The sequence below is a fragment of the Lepisma saccharinum genome, chromosome 1, assembly GCF_977018435.1.
Source record: "Lepisma saccharinum chromosome 1, izLepSacc3.1, whole genome shotgun sequence".
NCBI lineage: Eukaryota > Metazoa > Arthropoda > Insecta > Zygentoma > Lepismatidae > Lepisma > Lepisma saccharinum.
In genome coordinates, this window is record NC_139229.1 from 210,011,959 (window position 1) to 210,022,688 (window position 10,730).

Consider the following 10,730-nt stretch of genomic DNA (forward strand, 5'->3'; position numbering starts at 1 on the left):
TCTCATTTCACAATTGCCCTTGCACACATTCCTTCTGGCCTTGCACACAAACCAACATAATTTTTCAAAGTCCAAAAATGGATTAAGATTCATTTCCTGTATTGTGCACATGAGCATTCTTTTCTAAACTTGTCCATTGTGTACAAAATTTGTCCTTACGGCAATGACCAGCATTTCTACTTAAGATCAGAAAGAGAAAGAATGCATGTTACCTTGAAAAACTAATTGTAGAGCCGTTGATCAAATTTCCAGAAATCAAAACTAAAACTTATTTTGCGTTTGTCATTATTACTTCTATTGAACTAAAGTTACATGCAGAGGAATATCAAGTAACTAAATTTTCACTAACCTGAACAATAGTAAAGTTTTGGTTAATAGCAACCATAGTTTTGTGTTCTTCTGCCTGTATAAGCAATTGCATTCACGAACAAATCAGCCAGCTTGTAGTGTGGAATAAAGATTTAAATACTGTATGTAGGTGATTGACACCGTGCAGTGTTGGTGAATCAGCTAAGAGTTATTATACGAAGGTTATTAATAAATTAATAACATTACTTGTGAAGGTACAGTGAGATGCAGAAATATTACCAGGTAAAATGTCCATTACTATTTCCAAATGTTATTTAATGAATGGAATTGCAGTGATCCTTGTACTGAATGGTCTGCTTTGCTTGCCTATTGTTTCAATTCTTGAATAAATTTATTGCAATGTGTGCTTTCGTATATATTCGTTTATTATTTTTGTCATTATTACTATCAGGATGAAAATTGGGAGCGCGGGAGGGAGTATTGACGTGTAAGTGTGACAAGTATTATGCAAACACCCCTTCGCACTGTCATGTTGCTCCGAATGCTCCTAAAACAGAAAACTTTGTTGGAACACCGTACAGACACATAAACATTTACGAAAAGTAAAGTTTGCAACACTTGCCAAAGTACGTTCGTTTACAATGCACTATACTGTGCCACTCACGCACATGCGGGGGACACAAATCCAGCCGGAATTCAATGTTTTTCTGTCTCCAGGAGAGATGCGATTTTTTCCTTGTTGGCCCCTCTCCCCCTTTCAGAGTTGGCGAAACCGAAAGCAACAAAACCCAGGCGGAGATCAACAAAGGACGCCGCTGCTTGGTCAAAGGCGAACCGCGATCTGCAGATTGATGGAGATCGGGTTGAGAGAGAATCGTCACAACAGCACAAATTGAATCATTTCCCCCAACTCTGGCGAAATGTATTTGTATAAGAGAGAAACAATGGGACGAACATTTCTTTCCACGGGAGGAATTTTAATGAAGATAAAAATTTCTTTTCTTGAGGGAAATTTATATACACGGCGCTGCTACTGACAATGTTCTTATCCCGAGATGTTCCTCTTTTTATTTTCACTTGCAGGAACAGAGGGATTGGTATTTTGTTGCGAGAAGCCAGTGGCGGATTAACGACCTTTTTCCTTGGGGAGGGAGGAGAAGAAAGATCTTCTCCTAGGTTTATTCAAGGTTTAAGGTCCCTTCGTACGGGAACAAAGCGGAAACAAAGTGGAAACTGGGGGCTGTCACTGCGAGTCAGAACAAGCAGTGTTGCCACGTTCCACTAACATCTTTACTGACAATGATAACGGATTTTAAAAACATATTCAAAGGGTTTAAAAAGAAGAAGACCAAGGTCATATTCGTAGGACTACCCAATCCTAAGAAAAAGTTGGTTCACAAATTGAGAAGAACGGTATTTTGACCAATTTTTAAAAACTGAAAATTAAGAATTGTGTTTAAAACCTTTCTGCCCGCATCGTATTAAAATTTCATCACGCTCGGACCACCCGCTTTTTATTTATAAAATTTTAAAAAGGACATTTTTGTTTTCACGACAAAAGAAAATTGAGAAAAAATGTGGTTAGAATAGATAAAGCACAATTGAATAGTCGGATTCCACTTTCAACGTGCAGTCTCGATTAGCCTGTCTTTGCATGAAGTATAATGGAATTGAACATAGAATATTTTATAATAGAAAATGCAGAAGTGACAATTCAAAAGATACCATCTAAAAAAATCCACTTCAAAATTTTATTTCATTTTGTTCCGTTTTCTCCATTAGACCCATATTTGTAACTGAAAGGAGTGAGGCGTTTGTAGAGCGTGAGTGAGCCTCCACAAAAGCTTCACAAGCTTGTCGCTAGGTGGATCTACGAATCGGTGTAAAGAACATAAATTGCTATATTGCTCGTATTATCAAGTTCACCATCACGCGCTTGGCGTCACTTCGGTCCTTCGATCTCTCCCTGAAATTTGGCATCTTTTATTTTCAGTTACCAAAAAAGGAAGAAAGGTTGTTATTTTTATAATTAGTAACATAAATACAGTTCAGTCATAGGCGGAGTTCTGGAGGGGCCAGGAGGGGTCTGGCGCCCCAACTTAAAAAAGACTAAAAAAATAACACATGATTAAGTTCAGGTACTACATTTTTGTTATGAAGCCATACAGCAAATCTTGACGTTTGACATGTTGGCATGTGCGGTAATTGCGCCGCAATAGCGGGACTTAGACGATTTGATTGATGTGTACAGTTTGAAGAAAGAAAAACGTAAAATGACTTTGTGTTACTGCTAAGGCATCAAAAGAACTTTTCAATTTAATTTTTCTAAAATTTCTGAAGCTTACTGTTGTACCGTTGCCTTTTTAAAGTAATACGTATATTGTATCAATAAAAAATTAATGAAATGCAAAATGCAATAGTCGTACTGTTTTGCTTCTTTCAAAACTGACAACCAATATACTAATTAATATTTGTTTACTTAAGCGAGGAAATTTAACATTTTGAAATCTAAAAGGCCTAGATCTCAGTGTTTTTAAGTTGTTGTTTTTTTAATTTCAGAGGGAAGGTCTCCAGACCCCTTATAAGCTAGGTTATATTCAACAACCCTCAGATACATCATATGCTTCTCCCAGAGTCTGCCCCCCCCAAACCAAAAGCTCAAACTCCGCCCATGAGTTCAGTTATTTAATATTCTAATAGAATAAGCAAAAACTGCGTTACAACGAGTGTAAAATGGCGGCATCACATCAGAACTTAATGCATTTAAAAAAAAACAACAAAGAATAAATGCTTCCACAGTTTTAGAATTTCAAAAATAAAAGAGTGTTATGCGAGAAGTCAAACCATATAAACTATATGACTAAGATTTCTCCATAACTTTTAAAGTTTTTCTCAAACGATGTATTTAAAAATTTAATAACAAAATAGAGTTTGAGTTTGTGATTTTAAGTTCACTTTATGCACAGTTTGGCTAACTAGGGCTGGATCTACAGTTTAAAGTGTAATCCGAACCACTATATGCCTCAGCTGGTATCGAACCCGGGACTCATTGATTACAAGGTGACGAGTTTATCACTACGGCATCGGGAGGTCCCAATAACAAAATGGAATATGCCTTTCAGTACACTAACTGTATGGAATGTAAAATGAAAAAAGAGAAACAGTTGTACTGGATAATGACTCAACTGGTGGATCGAGTAGGAAAGTCTCCTCTAGGATATAGCTAATAATAATAATAATAATAATAACAAAAAACAATTAGGAATTATTATTATTATTATTATAAATTGATTTGGAATAAAATATATTTTTTTTAGTTCACAATAATTGTTACTGCATAGAATCATAACCATAATTATTATTATTATTATTGTTTGTCTCTTCTGTCTGCCGTAAAATGTTCATTTGGTCAAGAGGAAGTTGAGCGAAAGTTCTGAGAGAGTATGATGGATGCTCCGGGGGTCAGATGTAGGGATAATTTGCCACCAAAATATATTTAATATTGTAACAATGCAAAATACGTATTTGGAATAAAACTTCATATATTCAACAGATTGTTGATGTTATTATTGCGATGTGAGGCTAGAATGTGAGGTTGCAGATCCATAGAAAGTTGTCAGTCCTTATGCCCTCCGCTAGCCCTGCCATTGTAGCGAAGAAAAACAATCTAAATAAAAACAGGAAAAATAATGTTCATCAATAGTGATTAATATTTGTTTACTTAAGCGAGGAAATTTAACATTTTGAAATCTAAAAGGCCTAGATCTCAGTGTTTTTAAGTTGTTGTTTTTTTTATTTCAGGGGGAAGGTCTCCAGACCCCTTATAAGCTAGGTTATATTCAACAACCCTCAGATACATATGAGTAATTGTAAAGGAAAGAAAGTTGACGGATTCATTCATTCATTCCTTTATTTGGAACCTAACAGCTTTTATGCCGTTTTTTGTCCATAACAATACACATATAAAATGCACACAATTGTTTTACATTAATATTATCAGTCCATCCCCCCTATTTTACAGATATTAGATTTTTTGATTTTTTTTTTTTTAAGAACACTTTGCCTTTTAAAATTGTATGTTACACTTCCTTAAAAATGATAACAAACTATACCCAATTCTCACATCTGGATTAACAACTAAACTTAACAAATTTGTTGGAAATTGAACCTTTAGATTATTTAAAGTTTTATACAAGATATTTCTCTCTCTATTATATTTTGAGCATTCCAGTATTATATGTTGTGCATCTGCACTTTCCCAGCCACATTCACATTTCTTACTGTTCGTTATTCCAATTTTGGATAAATGTTGCCTAGTACACAAATGGCCCGTTCTCAGTCTATTAATTAATACAATTACATTTCTTGTAGCACTTACATGATGAAACCATGGTTTTTGTGTTTTGAATTCAGCAAATGGTCTGTATGATTCTCCAACTGTTGTAAGTTCATTTCGACACCAATCAAACCATTCATTCAGAATTTTCTTCTTTACTCTAGGGAGAAGATCCGTATAGTATAATGATAAGTTCGTAATATTCGGAAGACGCACTGCTTTCTTTGCACATTCATCTACATGAGAATTACCTGTAATATTACTATGAGCTTTAACCCAAGAAAACTCAATGGTTTTTCCAGATTTTTGTATTGTTTGAACTAATTGTATGCAATTTATAATATAAGGGGATAATTTGTAAAGACTCTTGTAAGAAGATTTAAGAGCCTGTAATACACTTTGCGAGTCAGTAAGTATTAAGAACTTTTGTAAATTTAATTTTTGGACATATATTAAAGCTTGGTAAATTGCATAAGATTCTGCTGTAAATATTGAACAGTCTTGTGGAAGACGAAATAATAGGTCTGTTTTATGTTGTGGATCGTACACTGCACATCCAACTCCTGACTCACTTTTAGATCCATCTGTGTATATGAAATAAAAACTTGGCCATTGTGTAAAATATTCCGATATGTGCGAATAACGAGGGAAATGAATATTATCCAGAGACTGTTGAGGATAATCTAATGAAAAAACAGGCCGTGAACGCATCTGTAGAACATCCTGGTATTCTTGACAAAACGAATTATACAATTCTATCCACATAGCAGATTTTCTGTTTGTTATTTTTCCCGTCATATTTGTTAGTACATTGTTGAAAGGATGCTCACAATATGATTTCACTTTGAAGAGCATATTTGCTGCTAACATCTTCTGTCTACATGAAATGGAACATTCACCCGCTTCCATGTATACTACTACGTTTGGAGTGCTGTTCATAACGCCTAAACATCTTCTCAAGAATTTCCTCTGTATGACATCAATGGAATTCAACTTTCCTTCTGTCAAGTTACACATTGCCAGTAGAGAATAATCTATCATAGGCCGAAAATAATTCTTGTAAAATAAAAGCATAACTCGAGGATGACATCCCCACTGAGTATTTGCTATTGCTTTGAACAAATTAAACACTTTTTCTGATTTGACTTGTATTGCTTTAATTTGGTCCTTCCAAGTTAGTTTTTCATCCAAGATGACACCTAAATATTTTACTCTGGATGTAATGGGAATTCTTGTTTTTCGGGACATTGAGTGAACTATTGGAGGTGTTCCCTTTTTACTAAAAATTGTAATATTTGATTTTTCCATTGAAATGGAGAGTTTTTTACTTTCAAGCCACTTTTGCACTTCCAATATTTGTTCCTCTAAAACAGGAAAATCAGTATGAATTTGTGTCGTGGACATATAGATACAGATATCATCTGCATATTGAAGATAATTGACTGTTGGAATTAATTTCCTTTTCATCCCAATCATATATATGTTGAATAACAAAGGACTTAAAGGACTTCCTTGAGGTAACCCTTTGCAGGCTGAATACGGTCCTCTACTTTCACTGAAAAAGTGGAAATATACAGATCTTTTAGTGAGTAACTTCCATAATATCAAAACATAGTTGTGAGGTATTTTTAGCTGTTGTATTGTTTGGATTAGGATATTAATATCTACATTATCATAAGCTGCGCTTACATTTAAGAATGCAGCTAGTACAATTCTGTTTCTTTTCAGTGAGTCGAAAATATACGAGGAAAGAGTGATTAATCCGTCTTGGCATCCTAATCCCTTTCGAAATCCTATTTGTTCGAACTGAAATATATTTTGGCTTTCTAAAAACCATTCTATTCTTTTTTGTATCAGTTTCTCAAATATCTTTCCTATAACTGACGTCAAAGCTATAGGTCTATATGATTTACCTACTTGAGGGTCCTTGCCTGTTTTTAAAATTGGAATAATCAACTGTTTGGACCAATCTTCTGGTACTTTTCCATTATTTAAGAATTTATTAAAAATTGTGCACATCGCCGTTAACGCTACATCTGGAAGGTGATTAATCATCGAATAAGTAATTCCATCCATCCCTGGAGCAGATTCTTTACTGTTGCCGATGATTTCATAGATTTCCTCTTTTGAAATTGGAGTTGCAAAACCTTTCGCCGAACGTAGATTTGATGTGTAACTACATAATTCATTTGGTGTTTCAATTACTCCGTCTGACACTGTAGGTATGAGTTTCTGAATAAATTCAGTCTTCCAATGTGATTTTAAAGGGACCACATTTGCTGTACGAGGATTTTTGAGCGACCTAAACTTATTCCACACATATCCTAATTTCATGCTTGGGTGTAAATTTTCACAAAATAATTTCCATGATTTTCTTTTTGCTTTTATGCATAATCTCTTTGATTTGGCCACAGAGTGCCTGAATGCTATCCAGTTCTCCGGATTTGGTTGACGTGAGTATATTCTTGCTAATTCGACTATATGTAGTTTTGCTTCAGCACACTCCTCTGTCCACCAGTATATCTTTGGGAAGTGTTGCTGACTACTTTTTATCACCCTGGGACAACTCAAGTCCATCGCAGCCGAAATGATTTTTACAAACTCCTCATATGTAATATTATCAGGTTTTAATCCATCATTCTCTGAGAAATAAATATTTAAAAGTTTAGTATAATTAGACCAATTAGCTTTGAATACTTTCCATTTCCGAATAGTTAATATTCTTTCATTTGTTGCATGGCAATAAGCCAGATAAAAATAACATGGATAATGATCGCTTGTTCTCAAGTCCACATCGGCCTCCCATGTAAAGTCTGCACAATACTTTTCTGAAATTAATGTTAAGTCTATAGATGACGGATTACTTCCATTTCTAGGCATATGAGTAGGTGAACCATCATTTATTATAGTTAACTCTTCCGCCTCCATCCATTCAACAAGAGTTCGACCCAATTTATCTGCTGCTTGTCGACCCCACAATGGGTGGTGGCAATTGAAATCTCCAGTTATGATTAATGGAGTCTTGAATGAACTAATCATAGACCTTAAATGTTTCACTGCAATTTTTTGCGATGTATAGGAAGATGGTATATAGATCGAGATAACGGTAAATATTTTATTCAAAATTTGCACTTGTATTCCCACTACTTCCACCCGGTATTCTCGAAGAATCACTAAATTGGGATTAAATGATATGGGTTTGAATGCCAGACTTTCATGTACAAATATACCCACTCCTTTTCCGCGTTTTTCATTAATTACTGCGTGATAATTTTTTATTTCAATTGAAACTCTTCCATCCCCCCATACTTCACATACACATATAATGAGAGGATGATGCTCTTCTATCAGTTTCATGAGTTCAAGTTTTCTTGAAGGAAACGAGCATAAATTCCATTGCACAAACAAAAACATATTTTGCATGTAATAACTTACTGATTATTATATTTAATGTTGAGCATCTTCATATGATTCAAGCTCTTCAATAAGTTTCAATAACTGTGAAGTTATATTTGCACAATCGACTAGAATATTTTTAATTCTCTGAAGATTATCATCCACAGTTATGTTCGACGTTAGTTTTGCCATAACTTGTAACAAACTAATCATTATTTGCTTTTGAGAGTCATATTGTGGGATGCTAGTCCGTAATTTTCGTTTTTCCGTTGTTGTCACTGACGTTGGACTGCTTTGGGAATTTAGTAAAATATAATCTGGTCTTTCTTGTTCGTTTTGGGTTTGAGGATTGTCACACGACTTTAGATTTTGCATACTTTTATTTTTCATAACTTCTTTACTTTTAAATATCTTCCCAAGTCTTCGATCAGCATAACTATTGTTCATGTTGTAAAGATGAGGTTGAGAAGATTTCCACGAATATAAGTTTCTTGATGTCCCTGATTCCTCATCTCTTAGAGTGGCCAGCACCTCATATCTGTTACCTGTTGTAATTGCTGAACTTGGAGCTTGTACAAAGGAAGACTCTGCTTTAGTTGTTTTTAACTCTGGGAAATCTTGTAGTATGTTTGCATAAGAATAATCGTCTCTGTCTGTCATAAATGAACTACTAGAACTAACTTTTCTCTTTGCTTCTTGATATGAACAGCCCTCATATGCTATCACCTTCTGAATTTCTCTTTCCTCTTCCCACTTACTGCACGACCTCTCGGTTGCAAGATGATTTCCTGAGCAATTTATGCATTTAGGTACTGCAGCACATATATCATCATGTTCATAATCATCGCACCTTGGACATATCGCTTTGGACTTACAAACATCCTTTGTGTGAGAGAAACGGAAACAATTCCTGCACTGCATCACAGATTTTATTTTAGGTTGTACCTGAAATATGTTACTGAGTAGCTTTACATGCGAGGGCAACCTTTGTGATTGAAACGTTACGCTGATCAATTTGGTCGGTTTGAACTCAAATTCCCCATTTTCTTGATAAATCTTTTTTTTCATTCTTTCCATTTTGATTATTGGAATATTTCTCTCAGCCTCTGCTTCATCTTGTACTTCTTCTAAGTTTATATGTAACGGTAACCCATATATTAGTCCCATTCTGTGTAAAAGACTCTTCGGGATTTTGACATTTACCTTATATTTCTTCTGAAACTCTTTGTTCAAGTAAAAGTCATTTGCATCATTGGATGTTAAAAAGTAAACCTTTGCACGATTAGGACCCGATGCCTTAACAAAATTCACCTTAATTCTAGCTTCTCTTAAGTGACTACCTAACATAATAGCACTAAAGCTACCAACATTGTGTTCCACGCCTTCAACAAGAACAATATATGGGCCATCGTGCCCAGGATAGAATAAGTCATTTTTATTCACATTGTCCTTTGATTGCATTGTACGCTCTAATACGTTTGCTTTGAAAATTTTTGGAGCATTTATAGATTCCTCCTTTCCACTAACTTTTGCTCGATTTCGTTTTGAGTTCTGACTTTTTGGTTGCTTAGCAACCAATTCAACATCCATATTTTCTCCGTCTTTATTTGAAGACGTATCATTTTTTACTTCCACTACTTCATTCATCTCCATTTGGACGTCCCCTCTGCTTTGATTAATAATTTCCGCGCTAGACATTTTCCCTCACTTGAATGAAATTTGTTGAATTTCTTACAAGCAGGAAACTTTATCTGGATGGCTCAGAGCCTTCCATGCTATCCAGATTTAACACTGATTTATCTTCTAAATCACAAGATTATTTAATATTAACTTACGTTTCAATAAATATACTGTCTTGTAATAACACAGAACACTTTTACAATAAAAACGATGATTAAATCCACAATTTAAGCTTGAATTTGTCTGTAACTATATATATTACGCAACTAGCTAATATTTCACCACAGACTCACGTCAAGTTGACGGAAACAGCCTTTTTCGTTCGTTCTCGGCACTCCCAGCTTTAGAGACATCTATTGGTTGAAGTTTTAACTCCCAAAGAACGTTCCATCTTTGTGCGCCTCTGGTGGAGAATTGAGGAACTATTTGAACGCCTAGCTGATATGGGATTTTAAACGTATTTCCACGTAGTCAAAATACGTAGTAAACTCATGGAATTTTTGGCCATCTGCGAAACTAATTGCATGCAACAGAAATGAAACAAACTGTTTCCGTAGTAGCGTAGCCAGGCATTCTTGGTAAGGGGGGGGGGGCAAAGTCAATCCCAGAAGAGGGCAAATTTTTAATATTGTACTGTGTCGCATTGGCAGATATAGCAAGGTGCACAGAGGCACCCCCCCCCCCAAAAGCTATAAGTAACAGAAAAGGGCTGATATCTTGAAACTCCAAAGAACAAACAAAGTTCGAGCAACATCAAATAACAATATTTCGATAATGACCTTTCCGGACTACCAAAAAACACAAAGATAAAGTATAACTAACCCAAACAGTCTAATGAGGACTGTATCTACTTGATATTTACAGGTCGATATTGTTAATAGACGATTAATATGTACCATCAGCTTTGAGTTTCTCTGCAGAGCTGATTAAGGGAGCCTTTTATAAATCGTGCTTCATAATGTTTCCCTCTATTTTTCAGTACGCACAAAGGAATCTAATGAGAATCCAA